Source organism: Glycine max, chromosome 4 (genome assembly GCF_000004515.6).
Source record: "Glycine max cultivar Williams 82 chromosome 4, Glycine_max_v4.0, whole genome shotgun sequence".
NCBI lineage: Eukaryota > Viridiplantae > Streptophyta > Magnoliopsida > Fabales > Fabaceae > Glycine > Glycine max.
Window position 1 is genome coordinate 35,818,354 of NC_016091.4, and position 19,094 is coordinate 35,837,447.

Consider the following 19,094-nt stretch of genomic DNA (forward strand, 5'->3'; position numbering starts at 1 on the left):
TCATATTGCATTTATAGTCATGTTCAAACCGGAGGCTATGAGTGTGGATATTATGTCATGCATTGGATGTGGTGCATAGTGAGCGACAGTCTGAAGAATGAATGGAATAGGGTATGTTTGCTATAACAGGTTTTAATTGTTACTTTTGTATCAAAGTCTAATTCAATGTTTTATGTACGTCAGTATTTTCATATTTTCAATTTTGCAGTGATTTTGTGATGGAACACCGTTAGACAAAGAGGTCATGACAACACTTCGCAACAAATGGGTAGCATATTTTCTCCTATTTAAAAATAAGGAATTTAGAAAAATGTAGATGGCATAGGAACATTTTTGTTTGACACAACACATTTACATTGTTTACATTATAAACAATTATGGTCAGTTGACGTTTAATTCAGTTGTGTGGATATATATTTTTATCAATATTTGGTTACCCTCCATTTTTGTCCGATGACCCAATAAGCTCATGCAGAAATGTACCTTCCTTAATTGGGTGAAACGCTTTTGATAAAAATAATAGTAATTTGTTGGATTTTTTTGTACAAATCATTTAACATTTGCAGATGAGGCGAATGAAATAAAGGTAACTTGGTCATTTATTTAATTTAGAAGTTGTCAAGATTGTTATGCAGTGAAATCATCTTTGAAAGCTGAAGATGGAATTCTGTATCCCCTTGACACATGCAAATCTCATTTCCATAATGAGACTACTGTTGTGGTCTGCAGATTTGTATGTGAATCCCAATTTGATGTTTTCTTGGCCTTCATTCCAATGTTTCACATCTACGGACTTCTGTTCTTTGGATTAGGATTGTTGTGTGTTTGTGTTACAACAATTTCGATGCAGAAATATGACTTACCAGCAGTGCCACCAATGATCCTTGCACTAGTAAAACATGCAAGGAAAGCTAGGTGTGACTTGTCCAGCCTAAGAAGGGTGGGGTTAGGTGCTGCACCTTTGAGCAAGGAAGTGGCACAAGAGTTTAGAAGGATGTTTCCATGGATTGAACTGAGGCAAGGTTATGGCCTAACAGAAAGTAGTGGTGGAGCAACATTTTTTGCCTCAGATAAAGATACTAATGCTCATACAGATTCATGTGGGAAGCTAATTCCAACTATTTGTGCAAAAGTTGTAGATATTGAAACGGGGAAGCCTTTGCCTCCTCAAAAAGAGGGTGAATTATGGTTCAAAAGTCCTACCATTATGAAAGGATATCTAGGAAATTTGGAGGCAACAAGTGCAACAATTGATTCAGAAGGTTGGTTGAGGACTGGTGATCTTGGTTACATAGATGAGAATGGATTTGTTTATATAGTCGAACGTATAAAGGAGCTAATCAAGTACAATGGTTATCAGGTACTCAAAGTCATAGCAGTTCAGTTTTCAATTGGAATATCAGTAAACTGCTCTAGTTATATATATCAAGGTATCAAATTACTTGTGTCAGGTGACTGCTGCAGAACTGGAATCTGTGGTGCTAAGTCACCTCCTTATAGTTGATGCAGCAGTTACCGTGTGTTACCCTATCACATTTTCACTTTCATTTTTCATTATTTCTATGACTTTCTCATGGCGTAACAAAGATATGTTTGCAGGGTTGAAGATGAAGAAACTGGACAGATACCAATGGCATATGTGGTGAGAGCAACTGGTTCTGAACTCTCAGAAAACCAAGTCATTCAATTTGTTGCAGGCTAGGTAGCTCTCTTTCCTAAGCTCATTTTAACTATTTTTTATTTAACTTGAAGTAAAATGGAGAATTTTCAGGTGGCTCCATATAACAAAGTGAGAAAGGTGAGTTTCATTGACACTATTCCAAAGTCAGCTGCTGGCAAGATATTGCAGAAGGATCTTGTTTCTCAAAGCAAATATCAACTTGTCTCCAAGTTATGACTAACATGTATAAATGGTGGTATTAGTATTCCAAGTTATGACTCAATGTCCTAATTTTTGGGTAGCAAATGTTACTGAGGTTCTTTGTGAGCTACAACTTACTATAAAGAAAGTGAAGGTATCTACTACACCTCATGGCAAAGTCATAGATCTATTTTTGATCACAGAGACCTGGTTTATATTTTATATTTGCTTTCCTGTAATTGTTAGTTAATTTCTGTTGAACCTTGTTCATCTATTCATTAAGACTTCTACATCTTGTAAAAAAAGTTCGTCAACATCATCCATTCAGAATTTCATGCTCCTGTTCACAATTTCAAAATCGTCTCCCTTATCCCCCAATTGACTACTTCATTTATGAGTCCTTCTTTGTCTTCCACCCATTTTGACTCGTTGACCATTGAGTGGCTTTTCTCTGTTTTGTCTGTGTTCTCTGTTATAGTATCTTATGGCTTCTTTCTATTATAATTTTATTTTGTTGGCTGTTAGAACTATATTATTTTGTTCTATTATAATATATTTTTCTAATGTTAATTGTTATTATTTTAGAAGTAATATGCTATTTATAGTTTTCTTATATTATTTTTATAATAGCTAAACTTTACCCAAGTTAAGTTTGTGAGTCAAATTTACATAAACTTGACTTTGACAACCTTGGTCTTTACGATTAAATCTGTCTACTCATTTATAAAATAAAGGTGAGACGAATGTCCAGTCAATAATATTGAATTTTTGAGTGATGGGTTGACATCTAGACGTGAGAATTTATTACATGATAGAAATCAAATAAATTCTTCAATAATAACTCAATTAATTTCTTCATGTATATGTCTCCAGATAGGCTGTCAGTAACGTAAAAGTAATCCCTGTGGCCCAGCCATGGCTGCACCGTTTTTCTCAACGCCCTTTCAGCCTTATGTTTATCAGGTACTTGCATCAATTCTCACCCTTAACAGCAATTTTTTTTTCTTCCTTTTTTGAGCTTGTCTTGGCTCGAATCAATTGCTTTCTGTTAATCTTGATTTTAGAATATGTTAAATGCATTGATGGCTTCTCAGCTAGGATTGTATTTTGTGAAATTGAAGTACTCCAGAAGATCAATTTGTGTTTCTTTTAAATATTGCTAAGTTTTTGCAATTGAAGAAAAAGAGCTTTCTAGAGTTTTCAAAAATCTAATAAAATATGATTATGGTGATTAAAAATCCCCACAATGTTAAAATTAACTATTTTATATCAAATTATTGAATGATCATTTTGGATAATATTACAAACAAAAAGGATCAAAATGAGAATTTTAAAATATAAAGGATAAAAATAAAAATTATTAAAAACATAAGACACCAAAAGGATATTTTAGCATAAATTATTAAAATGATCTCTCAGTTTATTACAATTAATGTTTTAGTTCCAAAAAAAGTTATTGTCATATTTATCTTAGTGTAATTATTTTATTTATTATTACATTCAGGAAAAGAATGAAAATATAGTGTGAATACTCTTAATATGAAAAATTCTCTATGTTTTGTTATTAACAAAATTAGAAAAAGATATCTAATAGCCGGATCAAACTGGACCAGGCAAGCTGGGCTAGAGCTTGATTATGTGCTTCATCAAATCAAGCTAAAAAGGCTCACATTTAATTTGAGAGCTCAAGATCGACAAGTTGCTTCTTAACTAGATTACAAGTGTAAAATAATAATAATAATATAAATTATGTAAATATAATATTTTATTAATTATTTAGTTTAATGGTCTAAATTATTAGAGAGGGATTAAAAACACAACAAAAAAATTGAAAAAAATTCTATTGAAAAAAAAATGAGAAACTAAAATTAGTCACCTTATTATTTATGATTTTTTTATTTGAACATTATATGGGTTCTATGTGAATTTAATGAGATAAATTTCACATCTTGAATCAATTAAAAAAAAGCTCAAAATCATATTCCAAAATTGAAAATGATCACTATTTTGAAATGACAACATTAATTCAATTTTGAGAATTAAAGGAGAATCAATCTTAAAAAAATGACTAAAACAAATTTTAATAACAAGATGAAGGACCAAAATATACACATTAGCGTTTGTTTTCCTATTTTATTTTTGTATTGTAGAGAACGAGACTACAAATGAAAGACATTCGAATGGTACAAGTTATTTGATTTCCATAAATCTATCCAAACTTGCAACAGACTATGAACATTTTTGCCAGAAAATTCGACTTTCCTGCGTCTTCTTGCCCTGAAGCTGGGCCCCGGAGACTTTCCTTTCTTTGGCTCTTTCACGTTCTAATAATGACAAGGAGGGTTGAGGACATTGCAAAAGAAGGAACCAAAACAACTTCAGTTTCATCTATACATAATATCACTTTCTGCTTCAACTATACATTAATATTACTAAGTTAGTTCAACATTGTTGGTAATCATGTTGAGCACTAACACAATAGCTATCCTTGTGATCTTAATTTCCCTCTTCTACTCACCATCCAAGGATGCCTCCACCAGAATACTCCACAGGCTCTTTTTCCCTTCATCATTGACAGGCCCTCAGTCCCTTGCATTTGACTCCATCGGTGGAGGGCCTTACACTGGTGTTTCTGATGGAAGAATTCTAAAATATGAAGAAACGTATTCTGGTTTCGTCGAATTTGCTTACACATTGCAAAACAGGTATGTATCTGTCTGCTATCATCAACACGGGTGATGAGTCTGTCTTTTGTTTCTTTTTATGTAACCAAAACCATTGTTGGTGCAGGAACAAGACAATCTGTGATGGCATTTCTGACTTCTCAACACTTCAAGAAACATGTGGGAGGCCTTTAGGATTGAGTTTCTACTATCAGACAGGTGAACTGTTCATAGCTGATGCTTATTTGGGGCCTGTGAAAGTACCTTACTATGGAGGTACTGCAACCCAACTTGTTGCTGATGCACAGGGAAATCCTTTTTGGATTTCTTTCCAGGGTAGATCTAGACCCTGAAACCGGAAGCGTTTATTTTACAGAAGCTAGCTCTAGCTTCAAGCTCAGGTAATCCATTCTCACGGTTTCACTTTTTCATGTGGTTGCATAGCTAGCTTGTGATGTAAGCATTGCAAATGTGGACAAAGTCAGTTTGTTTGTACTTTGTAGCTCAACTATCATGGCTTAATCTTCAAGATGGGTTCTAAACTTCTGGTGATGTCGATCATTTGTTTGATCCTTTACCAAAGAAAAACATGAGTAATGCTAACCCTATTATATCTAGTGTAGGCTAAGTCTGTTTGGGTAAACATTTGCAAAAAAATTTTAATGAAATTCATTTTGAAATTAAGTGATTTATGTATAGATGTTTTCTTCTAAAAGCAACTTATTAGTAAAATTTGGTATATAATTTTGGATTATAAAGCTAGTTCAAGTTGCTTCATGTCAAAGTCAATTTTAAACTCAAAATCAATTCTTTAACGTGAGACAAAACATTTGATTTTGTATCTAAAATCATATTAGTCGATACTTCAACATGATTTTGAATAATCCAATGTGAATCCAAATATGCACTAATTATAATTGTGGCATTTGAATTTTGCAGGGATCTCCATGAACTGCTAAAAAACACAGATTATTCTGGAAACCTATACAAATATGATCCAACCACCGACCAAACCTCATTGTTGCTCAGCAATCTTGCTGTGGCAGTAAGTGACAATGGTTCATTTGTCCTTGTTAGTGAGTTGAATTCCCACAGAATTCGCAGATTCTGGCTTGCCGGACCTAAAGCAAATATTTCAGTATTGTTGCAAATTCCAGGAAGACCAGAGAACATCAAGAGGAATTCCAAAAATGAGTTTTGGGTGGCAATGAACTATCCTTTTGGGTCACCTCTACCCCCAAAACCTCCTGTTTTGCCTCTAGGACTCAGAGTCAACGAGGATGGTTAAAAGTTTTAGAGGCTGTGCCTCTTGTCGATGAGTTTGGTACTGAATCCGTCAGTGAAATTCAAGAGTTCAATGGGACACTCTATGCTTCGTCCCTGCATGTTTCCTATGCCAACATTTTCAAAGTCTAGTTTTTAACTCACTGCTGCATTTGTACGGTTTTAAAGAATATAAGAGACATTTTAAAATAAATAAAAATTTTATTGATCCTTACATACCATAACATCAGCAAACCTCATTGTCTTCTAATCTTTTGCAGCATTTTTTGAGGTATTGTTGAAGATTGAATCCATAACATTAAAGGTGAAACCACGGGAATGGGAGGCACATCAAATATCTCCATTAGCATTTCAGTGCATTCCTGCCCTCACCTCTTTCTGCTTTCTTCTCTCTAAAATAAATAAAGATCAATTCCTAACTTGAATATAAACTCGACGATCTGTTTGCTGCTACACTCCATGACCATAAGTATCCTGGATTTGAATTCTCACCTGTTTTAGAATGACAGGATATTGTTTTAAGGTCCAGTAAATAAATTTAAAAAACAAATTGCCTTTCTCTTTTTAACAAAAGCAATTATATTACTCAACAAGGGTAGATCCATATCCATTATATCACTTTCATCACACGAAGACATGAGAAGCAAAAGCTATTTGTGCTTCATAAAACAATAGTACTTAGGCTGCATCAGAAGATTTAGTTCCTCAAAATTAAGCATCCAATCCATTACAACTTTTGGCTATGTTACTGTTCAACTAATATTTCCTATTTTTTCTTAGATACCCTTTGTCAAACTTTGTGGGGTGATACCCTTTACCAAAGAGGGAGTCCTTTGATAAGGCATCTTGCCAAGCTTTGTGGGGTGATACTGACCTTGCTTGGGAATGGCAGTCTGCTGTGAATGTTGCTGGGGGGTTGTTGTGTGTTTGGAATAACAATAATTTCCAGGTTGACCTTAGAGTCTCTGAAAAGGGCTTCATTATGCTGGGTGGGGTTTGGTTGCCTGATATGCAAAGGGTAGTTGTGGTCAATATTTATGCTCCCTATGATATCGTGGGTAAAAGGCGGCTGTGGCAGGACTTGAGTAGAAGGAAGATGCAATCCTAAGACCTGTGTTGGTGTCTTGTTGGGGATTTTAACTGTATCAGGCATCCCTCAGAAAGAATGGGGAGCAATTGTGGCAATTCAGAGTCCAACATTATATCTGAATTCAATGATTGGCTTGCTGTTATGGAGGTTGATGATATTCCTTGTGCGGGTAAGCTGTTCACCTGGGTTAGGCCTAATGGTTCTTGTAAAAGCAAACTGGATAGAGTTGTAGTCTCTGATGGTTGGCTCTCTAAGTGGCCAGACAGCTCTCAATATAACCTTGAAAGGAACTATTCTGATCATTGCCCTATCATCATGAAATCTAAGAGCATTGATTGGGGCCCTAAGCCTTTTAAGGTTTTTGATGGTTGACTAAATAACAAGGACTATCACAAGGTGGAGAAGGAATGCTGGACTGAGAATCAGCCTTTCAGGTGGGGGGGGCTTTGCTTTAAAATGCAAGCTAAAGGCTCTCAAACAAAGGCTGAAAAGTTGGAGTAAAGACAATGTAGGTGACCTGTGTCTTAAGGTTAACCAGCTTCAGCAGAAGTTGAATGATCTGGAGAATTCCATGCCTCATCAACCTTCTGACCAGCAAGTCCTACAGCTGAAGAAAACTCAAGCTGATCTATGGGAAAAGGCTAATTTGCATGAATCTTTTGTCAGACAGAAATCTAGAAGTAAATGGATTAAGGAGGGGGATAGTAACAGCTCTTATTTCCATAAAATTATCAACTTCAGCAGGAGGAGAAACACCTTGAGGGGGCTGAAGATGGATGGTACTTGGGTAGAAAATCCTGACTTGATCAAGGCTGAAGTTCTGCAGCATTTTCAGAATAGATTCAATGAACCTCATCTGAATAGACCCAACTTGGATGGAGTTCATTTTAATGTTCTGTCTCCTACCCAGAGGAAGATGATGGTCCAGCCTTTTAATGAAGAAGAGATAAGGTGTGCTGTGTGGAACTGTGGAAGCGACAAAAGCCCGGGTTCAGATGGGTTTAACTTCAAATTTATTAAACACTTTTGGAAGGAGCTAAAACCTGATTTTCTAACGCTTATTGCAGAATTCTATGTGAATGCTACATTTCCTAAGGGCGGTAATTCTTCTTTCATTGCTCTCATCCCTAAGCTTAAGGACCCTCAGTCTATTAGTGACTTTAGACCTATTTCCCTCATAGGATGCGTCTACAAAGTCATTGATAAATTGCTAGCTAATAGGCTGAGAAAGGTCTTAACTCACCTCATTGATGAAAGGCAGTCAGCCTTTGTAAAAGATAGACAGCTGCAGCATGGTGTTTTGGTTGCTAATGAGGTAGAGGAGGAGGCAAGGAGGTCCAAGAGGTCATGTATGGTCTTTAAAGTAGACTTTGAAAAGGCCTATGATTCAGTGTCATGGCATTTCCATTTCTACATGATGAGAAGAATGGGTTTTCATGAACGATGGATTAGCTGGATCAAGGGATGCATCACCTCAGCTTCTGTGTCAATCCTTGTGAATGGAAGCCCAACCTCTGAGTTTAAGCCTCAAAGAGGCCTGAGACAAGGGAATCCCTTGACCCCGCTTTTATTTGACTTGGTTGCTGAAGGGCTGACAAGTTTGATGAGGGAAGCAACTAGCAAAAACTGCTTCCAAAGCTTTCTGGTGGGGAAGAATAAAGTGCCTGTGAACATTCTCCAATATGCAGATGACACTATTTTTTTTGGAGAAGCTTCTATGGACAATGTGAAAACTGTGAAGGCCATGCTTAGATGTTTCGAGATGGCTTATGGCCTGCGAATCAACTTTGCTAAAAGCCAATTTGGAGCTATAGGGAAATCTGAGGATTGGTGCCTCTCTGCTGCTGCCTTCTTAAACTGTGCTCTGCTCAACTTCCCATTCTGCTACTTAGGGATTCCAATTGGAGCTAATTCGAGAAGAACGGTGGTGTGGGAACCCATTATCAGAAAATTCGAGGCTAGGCTCAACAAATGGAAACAGAGAAGCATTTCTATGGCTGGCAGAATTACCCTAATTAATGCTGTCCTAACAGCACTGCCTATGTTTTATTTGTCTTTTTTCAGGGCCCCTACAGCAGTGATTAATAGGCTAACTGCAATTCAAAGGAAATTTCTCTGGGGTGGCAGCAGTGAAGGGAAGAAGATAGCATGGATAGCTTAGAGTAAAGTGTGTGCCTCTAGAGCTATGGGAGGCTTGGGAATTAAAGACATTAAAGCACTTAACAATGCTCTCCTAATTAAATGGAAATAGCTGATGTTTCACCAATCAGACCAGCTTTGGAGCAGGATCCTAATTTCAAAGTACAAGGGATGGAGAGGTTTGGACCAGAGGCCTTCAAAGAAATACTTCTCTCAATGGTGGTCTGACTTAAGGTATGTTAATCAGCACCCGGACATGGAGGATGTCTCCAAGCAGTTCTCTTGGAAGGTGGGTAGGGGAGACCAAACTCTTTTCTGGGAAGACCCTTGGGTTGACGGCGGGGTACCTCTTAAAGAGCAATTTCCAGAATTATACCAAATCTCTTCCCAAAGATTACACATTGTGGAAGACATGGGTTATTTTTCTGAAAATGGGTGGGAATGGACTTTCTCTTGGAGACGAAACTTGTTCAACAGTGAGATGGGGGTAGCTTCAACTTTTATAGATCATATTGCAGCTATCAGAATACGTGGCAATCTGAAGGACACCTGGCTGTGGGGAGCTGAACCTAATGGGATATTCTCTACCAAATCTGCCTATAACCTTATTAAAGCTGAGCAGTTCTCTGAAGCTCAAGGTTCGGGTTTTCATCAGCTTTGGGACCTTAAAGTCCCTCCTACAACTCTATCTTTTGCTTGGAGACTGCTTTGGGATAGACTCCCTACTAAGGATAATCTATCTAGGAGACAAATTCAGCTTGACAATGACCTGTGTCCACTCTGTCAAAATCAACCTGAAACTGCCTCCCATTTGTTCTTCACTTGCGACAAAGTGTTGCCTCTGTGGTGGGAATTCTTTACTTGGGTCAAGGAAGATAGAGTTCTCCACTATAGCCCGATGGATAACTTTCTTCAGCACTCATCTACAGCTGGAGGAAACGATATCAATAGAAGATGGAAGATATGGTGGTTGGCTGCTACAAAGTCAATTTGGAAATCCAGGAATGACTTGGTGTTTCACAATCATTCGTTTGACATCTCTAAGTTGGTGGACAATTCTATTTTCCTAACTTGGACTTGGCTCAAGGGGTGGGAAAAGGATTTCAGTGTTCTTTTTCACCAATGGTCCTCAACAATGTCTTTAGCCTTTGCTTAAGTTTTGCTTTGTAGGGTTGGGATTGAGATGTTTCTCATGTGGGGCTCATGTCTTTTGTATCTTATCAGGAGATCTTTCTCCTGTGTTAGTTGTAGTACCCCTGGTACTCTTATCTATTAATATATTATATTTATTTTTGGCGGTTCAAAAAAAAAAATTCAGCAGCATATTTTGACTTTAATCCTATTGTTTCATGTTGTACAAAATAGATAGAAGTTTCAGAGGCTGTATATAAGATTTGCATATTTTGACTTCAATCCTATCAAGGCCTGTTTTTGAGTAATTTTAGGCTTTTTAGAACAGGGACAAAATAGATGGAAGTTTCAGAGGCTGTATCTAAGATTTGCACAATTAACCATTCCGCTAATTACACATTACACACAATCCATTCTTTACAATTACTATTTTGAACCCATCAAGATAAAAAAAAAAATTGCTACAATTCATAGGAATATCAGATTGGGGTGAGACCACTTAGATTATAAAGCTGAGGCTTAACTCTCTAATGGTTTTAACATGCCAAGTCAGGTTCAAAATAGAGCGCTTATATAGCAATTATGAAAACAGGTTCAATTCTAGGCAAATTTCAATATATGACTTATCATATTGCGTTCTAACTTTCTCATTTCAAATGTATAACCTCTAATAATCCAAGATAAAACTGACCTCACTTAAAACAGGTTATAATTAGAGTATAAGACATGTAATTCATACAATTGCAAATCCTTAACTCAGATCCACGATCCATGAAAAATCCCAAGTAGCTTTCATCTCAAACATAACATTTAAGCATAATTTCACATCCTTGACATATCTAACTTCAATTTAATCACTTAAATAAAACCATTTAGATCATCAATAGATTCACAAGTCAGATCTGAATAAAGAGAATTAAAGCATATACAACATTGATCATTACGATACACATACAATCACACATATCAAGGTAATTAAGGTGTTCCTTAAGCAATTACACTAATTGCTTTTGAGTTGGTGTTCACCGATTCATGAAAGATTCACACTAATCTCTCAATGACGTTAGGTACACATATAAGCACAAAAACAATACTCAAGGCATTTGTCAAAGAAAATCCCAAAACACTAAACTACGAATCTCATATCGACTCGTCGGCATCGAACCCCAAAAGAAGTTAGGAGTAGAGAACCCCTAACTCTCTCCTAATGTCGATGTCTATGCTATCCCTCACTCCCCCCCTTACCTATGCGTAGTGCCCTTCATCTTCCAAGTGGTGTAACTTTTCCCTCGGTTGTCCGATTGATGCGTATGACCTCGATGTTACAATGTAGAGAAGGAATTCTGAAACGATGAAGTCTTACCGATTAAGCTCTAGTTTTGGCCTTAGAGGCTCAAATTGTTGACATGCAATGGGTGTGGGAGCAAGAATTTGTGCTCTAATGTACTTAGAGGGCTGGACCTTGGCTTTTTACCCATGTGTGGAGAAAGGTTTTATTTTTGGTGGGTGGAAAAACCTCGATTGTGACCTAGGGAGCTTGTGAGAGGTGAGGATGGCTTCATGAGGTTGCTAGCTTGCAGGCTTGAGAAGAAAATAAAGAGCAACTGATAGCTTTTGTTGATAGCTAGTCTCGGTTGCAGGGAATGTGGCGGTGGCAGGTGGTGTTAGTGGAGGGATAAGTAGACATGGCAAGAAAACCCGTACCCGTGGGTACCCGCCCGAATCCGTCTCGACTTTGACGGGTAATACCCGAGTTGACCGGGTATGGGTTCGGGTTCGGGTTTTCCCCGATAACCAAAAATCGGGTATGGGATTACTATACCCGTCCCGACCCCGAACCCGAACCCGTCCCGCCACTTAAAATCTTTAGAATTTTTGCATAATTTAATTAAAAGACATATAATTTTTATTATTAGTTAATTTTATTTTAGAATTTTTACATAATTTAATATTATTTTCTTAACTATTTATGTAGACACACGCGTTATAATAAATTTATTGATATATTAGTTAAAAATAAATGTTTAACAATCAATTTATTTTTTTCTAAAATTAAATTTTTAATATATTTTTTACAATTTTTTTTAATGGTGTGTGGAACGAGGTTGGGGATACCCGATACCCGACGGGTACAGGGATGAGACAATAAACTCAAACCCGTCGGGTATCGGGTATGAGAACTCATATGTTGAGGAGTCGAGGTAAGGGATTGGGAAGACAATACCCGTATCCGACCCGCCCCATTATCATGTCTAGGGATAAGGTTGATTCAATCAAAGTTTTGGAGGAAGAAAATAGAAAAAAAAAAAAATGACAGACAAATACCATTTAATCTGTTGGTGATAAAAGGTGGTTTTATAAAAACAAAAATAAATTTAAGATCGGATTATATTTATTTGATACACTATTGTCAATATTAGTATCGTAGGCTATGGATCCCACTCTAATGGAATGGGACTATAACCATACTTCCATGGTCTAGGTTCAAGGACAATCAAGAGGGATGGCTTAGGCTATATGAAGATATACACATAGACTAACAAGTATAATCAACAAAATAGAAGGGATATACGTTCAATGAATAAAGCTATGAGAATAGCAATTTAAATTGTTATGAATAGCTAATAGAAATTGACTTGGGAATTAAATTAAGGAAAATGTAATTTATATTGTTATAACAATCTTGAAGATATTGAAATTTAATTTGAAATGAATATAAAGATATAGATATAATTCTTTGATATATTGAGATGGTACAGGTATCTCAATTTGATTATTTTAGGATAACTTATGAAATAGAAATTTTGTTCCTTGACCCCTTTAGTTGTAGATGAGCATCAAATTATTTCTTATCGTATATATCAATGATTATAAAATCACTCATTTTGAGCATGTGTTATCAAGATTTTGACTACTTTATGATCTTGTATATATATAAACTTATAAGTTAACTCCTAAAAAAGATATTATATTTTAAATTTTGAGGAAACATTAAATATAAGTAAAATAATGACATCTAAAATAATAATTATTTTAAAATTTAAAACATTGATGGAACACTAATGTTTTTAATGGAAAACGAAAGAAATAATCAAAATAAAATTTTTAAAAATATAAAAAATTAAAATGAAACTTTTGAAACTTAATGTTATCAAAATGAAATTTTCAAAAACATAAAATATCAAAATAAAATTTTTAAAACTTATCAAAAAAAATTAAAACATAATGGACAAAAAATTACCTTTAACCTTCTAGAAATCAAAGGATCCAAGAATCTTAGAAACCGGAAGGAAAGTGTCTGCTTATTGGGATAAAAGGGATCTACAAATGCAAATTGGTTGTTGTATAGATTCTTATGAAAAGATTGCAGCAAGTGATTCCAGCATCAATAGTTTCTTACTTTCTTCTATGTCCCTCCCTTTTCTACACCGAGCTAATCAAATCAATGATTTTTTTTTTACAACACCGAAATTCAAAATTTAGGAAGTGAGAAAAGAATAAACTTTCTCATATGAATAGAGAGGAACTCCTTTTACAAAAAGAAAAGGGGAAGAAGCTTGAGCATAAATGAAAATAAATAAATAAATATGATAGAAGAAAGCTAAGACAAGTTGATGAGGCAGTAGACAACAATGTTTAGAAAGAGATATGAGAAAGACATTGTGATAGGTATTAATTATCAATGGGATCTGCAAATAAGAGAAGGAAACAGAGATAAGGGTGAGAGCACAAATGAAATGAGAGCAAATGCTCTACCAAGCTAGAGAGAGGTTCTTTGAGCTCCAAGTTCTATTGCAAATCTATCATATCCCCACAACCCAAACCCCAATTCCAATATAATAGAATCACTCCTCAATTTCTCTCTCCTCTAACTAACTTCCACTACCCCTCCACAAAACAGACACAAAACATCAGGTCTTATCTGGTTTGGGCCTTCAAGAATACATCTTGAAGGGCCTATCCCACTTTGTGACTAATTTCCTATACATTGCAGTCATTATGACAACAGTCTACAAAGGATTAACTACAGTAAAAACCTCGTTATTTGAAGAATTAAAACTAGTGTTGTGACACCTCTATATTTAAATTCAGCTGGCTTTCTCGTTAATTTACTTAACTTACCTAGCTCGAAAGAGAAATGAACAAAAGAAAGATAGGAGATTTGAATGTTGTCATATAAACATATCAGACAACAAAATAGCTTTATGATAGGTTGTGTTCCTTTCCTAATAAAATATCACATCTATCATGTGAGGATAACTAAAAACTCATTCATAGTCCATTCCTCCAAAAATGATATGAATTATGCATTAATATGTTTAATATATCCTAGAAAGCAAACATGTATCATATTGTTTGCTTATAAACTACAAATAAGAGAAGGCCAACAAATAAGTCCCGACTTCGCCATAACTTAAACAAATTAGAGAAGGCCACTTAGGTACTTACAGGGTTTTTGTAAGCTAGCACCATCTCCAAGGCTCCAACATAAAATCCAGTAAGCATAGTCATTGCAATTTTGGATTATCTTTTGAAACGTGTATAAAATATCAACAACTTCCGAGACAATGGCCTTACAATAATTTCCAATGTTTAATCTACTACTACAAAAAAAAAAATAAGAATAAGAATTAATACACAATTTGCAGTAAAAGTCCTCCACCATATTCATTATTTCGTACTTGAGTTGAAACAAAATAAAGACAAGGATTACATCTATATGAAATATTAAACCACCAAATTATGACATGATTAATTGAAGATAGTTCATCATTTTGTTCTGTAAATCCTCTGCTTCCATCTGTTCTGCATCTTCAGTCATCCTGGTAATAACATATTCTGATATTCTGAGGCAGTTGTCACAATCTCTCTCAGAAATAATAACAACCTATTTGATTATCCATCCGTTGATACGCTTCAATATATTTTACCAATTTACATAATAATTTTGGCCAGAAAACAATTGTTTACTTTCCCCTACTTTCGTAGTAAATGTAAATGCAGGATGATGCCAATTTTCTTCGTATAGAACTCCAGAGTGTTTAGTAGACACCCACAAACATTTCTTAAAGATCGTGCACGAGAATCCCTTTGGCTTTTTTTTGCAATCTCACAGCCTTGTAGGGGGATTTTGTAGTTCATCACAGTTAAATAAATGCTTTTGTTGAATTCAAAAATCAAATAATTGCCCAAATAGCATTGTTGTGTGGCACAATCAACTAGTCTATATACGCATAAATTCAACATTGCAACAAAAGCAGCAATCCCTGCAATACAATACCAATAAACATGTATCTATAAAACAATTCAATGTCAAGTTATGGTCAAGTGCTAAAATGGCCATGAAAGTAGAACAGAAGAGTGCATCATAAAGTAATCGAAGGTTAACAAGACTAACTATGCATTTTCGTATAGTTAACAGGCAACGAATGAACGAAAACCAAGGTGAGGCTTGCACGCAAGCATTCTCCCTTGACCCATTCCGTTGGTTGCCACAACCACACGGAAACCATTGAACTTGCCAATTATCCATAAACACGGCAAAATAAGTGCAGTAATTGTATGCAGAAGCATATCTTTCAAGAGAGTGAACTCAATGATGAAATTAAATTTGTTTATAAAAATGAGATTTATTTATTGATTAAAACCCAACAAACAGTAAAAGAAAAAGGGTAACCTAACAACCCAATTTCAAGAATTTTTTTCATGTCCAAGAAGGCCACTACATATTAATTTGTTAGAAATCAAATTATTGGATACTAGAGCAACCGACTATACAGATCCATACATTATCATCACGAATCAAATCGTTCTGCATACAATGAATAAAGGATTAAGAAGCGACTTTTTTTCCCTTTAAACCTAATTATTATTATTAAAAATATACACATATATAGGTGAAATTTAAAGAACGAAATTTGGTGAGGCGAAGGACCTTCGTGCCCCGGCGGAAAAGAGCAGTGGTGAGATAGCCAGAAAAAGAGGTGTGAGTATCTACGCCTCCGAGGCTTGAGATCTCATAGTATCTCTCTCAGAGGCGAAGACACTCGCACCGATTTCACTGGCTTGAGAATGCCAGCACCGGGGGCGGGAGGACCAGAGAACCCTAATTGCGAAGTGAAGGTCGGGGTAATGAGAAGATTTATAGAACTTCAAGGTGTCATAATTTATTTTATTTAATTTAAATCAGATCTCGTGTAGGTAATTTAAAAGAATCTTTTGTAAGTTTTATATGAGGTTTGCTTTGATCTAATTGAGCCCCTAAAATTTAATTCATTTAAATTTTTATATGAAAGAATAATTATCAATTTATCATAATTGATTTATTTAATATATTCTATTACTATCTATTATCTGTTTGATATATATATAAGTCTTCCACCATCGCTACTCATATAACACATGTCAAACTTTCATTAAAAAAATTTCCTCCTTTATTCTTTTGTATCCTAATCATTCATTTTCCTTTTCCAAATAACAAATTTAATTGCTTATATGTTTTCATTAAAATAGAAGATTTATTACTTATGTTTTCTTAAAAAAAACTTAAATTAAAATATATTAAAATTACTTCAAATATAAAATAAGATGTTTATTAAGTGTCAAATAAAAAAAATATTTATAACATTTGTTAATATATTTTTCTGGATAAAGTTTTTAAGTCAATTTTATTTTGTGCTTAAAACTAAAAAAATTATATCCGTTGGTGGGAACACATGCATTATCACACATACATATTTGTATTTCTATTAGGTTGTCGTGTTTTATCATGCTAATTAATTTAATATGTTTGTACTCTTTCAATGAAAAAAGTATTCATATTAACTATACTATATACTTCCTGTTATGTTGTCGTCTCTATTTCTATTTCGCTATTATATTATTTTGTGTTAAAGTTAAAATATTTATCCATTTTATCTTTTTATCTAAACTTATTAATCTAAAATAATTGATTAGGTCATTATTTTAGATTGAAAAAATATATGAGAATTGAATAATTATAATCAGTTTGATTTGAATTTGAAATAAAACGAATCATAATATAATAATTTTGATGAGATAAGACATTAGCTCTATAGATAAAAACTTGCTAAAATTTATAGATAAAAACAAAAAAAAAACTTTTTCGAGTTGTACATAGGTTGAGTTTAATCTTATACTTGAAAATTTATACAAATAGAAAAAAAAAACACATAAAAGAATTTTTTGATTTCAAAACTTATAAAGAATGACTTATTTATAGTAAAATATTATTCTTTCTCCTTAAAACTCAATTAACATATCAATTCTATTCTATTTTGTTCTTGTGTACAAGTGATGAGATATGAGTTAATATCTCTAATTCGAATATTTGTGTTCAAAAAGTATTGTTAAAACCCAATTAACAATAATAGTTGCATTGACAAAACTTGTATAAAACATTCGGTATTATCATCGCATCTTATCATTAGAAATTGAAAATTAGAATAATTTGATTACTTATAGTCCAAATTTATTGGATGGAAAATATTTTTGGATAACTTAATTGTAAGTTAACTTAAAATGGAATAAATGAGATAAGAATTTAGAATTAGTAAATAGAAAAGAGAAGTGGTAGTGTGAGTGTTAGGATAGATAGGACCCATAATTCAAAAAAATATTTTTTTTATTTTTTTAAAATGGTCAGTTTTTAAAATATTTATTGTTAATTGGTATAATTTTAAAATTAAAAAATGGATAGTTTTCAAAAATATTTAACATGGACTACATATCGATAAAAAAAAATATTTGTTACATGCCTCTTTTAAAGGCATAAAATGAGGCAAAAACAATTGTGTGCACCAAAATTGAAAAATACTTGTGTATATTGTTATATAGATAGGTTGTGGATATAAATTGTAGTTTATAAATTATAGATTATACATGTTCTCTCATAGGAAAAAAATAGTTTATAACTTAAGAACAAATGAGTTAGGAATTGGTGATTATAAAAGAAAAGGAATAGTTTGTGTTAGAAAAGGTTGGATCCATAAATAAAAATTTGGTTGATTTTTTTTTAAAAAAAAGTTAGTGTTTACCAACATTTTAAATAATTAGTTTATAATTAATATTATAATCTACAAATTCAAAAAATGGATAGCTAGTTTAAAAAATATATTAGTTACTTGGCCAGATAATTAAGTATTTAGGAATAAAATATAGATTTAAAAAAGCTTGGTAAAAGTAGAAAAATGAGGCAAAGATGTATGTGGTGAAATGTGTACCTCTATGGGTTATAGATTTTGTTTTACTTTATTAAATTAAGATACACAATTAAATTTTATTGCATATGAAAGCAGAAAAACATTCACCTTAAATAAATCAAGAAATATAAGTGGTTCTGTCACTTTCTAAATTATTATATAAGTTATACTCGAATTAAGATAAGTAACAATTGATTTAACGTGAATACATAACAATATTTTGCATGCTTTAATAAAAATTATCAAATTAGTAACAATAAAAGACTGATCAGAACCGTACGCGAATCAAATAAACATTAAAATGCAGTATCTAGAAAGTGATTCTAGGTCGTCTCCCAGTGAACAATGATCAAACAAACATTCATAACATATAATAATAAAACAATAATGAAATGAAAGGGTTTATTCATTTTTTGTAATTTAAACAGCAAGCAAACTTGAATTAAAAAAATAACAGAACTAAAACATGTTGTTTCCCCTTGATTCAAAAGCAAGTCTTTTATCCTAGGTTACGAGAATTTATACCTAATCAGTTCAACCACTTAATCCAACCCGAAATTAATTTACTAAGTGAAAATTAATACAAGACTGTCATTATGTGATTAAGCAACACATATACCAATTAATCTCTCTCACATGTCCATTAAGCATGAACGTTAGTTAAGCACAGAGACAATTAATCAAGCATTAAGCATGCATGGATT

At 33.8% G+C, this 19,094-nt stretch overlaps 2 long non-coding RNA genes, 1 other non-coding gene and 1 pseudogene across 3 annotated transcripts; 1 reads left to right on the forward strand and 3 right to left on the reverse strand.

Annotated features, from left to right (window-relative positions):
- Positions 1-4,150: 4,150 nt before the first annotated feature.
- LOC100809702 (protein STRICTOSIDINE SYNTHASE-LIKE 11-like) lies at positions 4,151-5,982 on the forward strand (annotated as a pseudogene).
- On the reverse strand, positions 5,416-11,950 carry LOC102667842 (uncharacterized). The gene is made up of 2 exons (XR_413964.4): positions 11,414-11,950; positions 5,416-6,300 (listed from the first exon to the last, which is right to left on the reverse strand). It is a non-coding gene; the product is annotated as an uncharacterized lncRNA (long non-coding RNA).
- Positions 11,951-14,810: 2,860 nt separating this feature from the next.
- Positions 14,811-16,308, reverse strand: LOC121174696 (uncharacterized). Its single transcript, XR_005890981.1, has 2 exons — positions 16,104-16,308; positions 14,811-15,435 (listed from the first exon to the last, which is right to left on the reverse strand). It is a non-coding gene; the product is annotated as an uncharacterized lncRNA (long non-coding RNA).
- MIR2109 (microRNA MIR2109) lies at positions 16,152-16,222 on the reverse strand. Its single transcript, NR_048652.1, has one exon. It is a non-coding gene; the product is annotated as a microRNA MIR2109 (primary transcript).
- Positions 16,309-19,094: the final 2,786 nt, after the last annotated feature.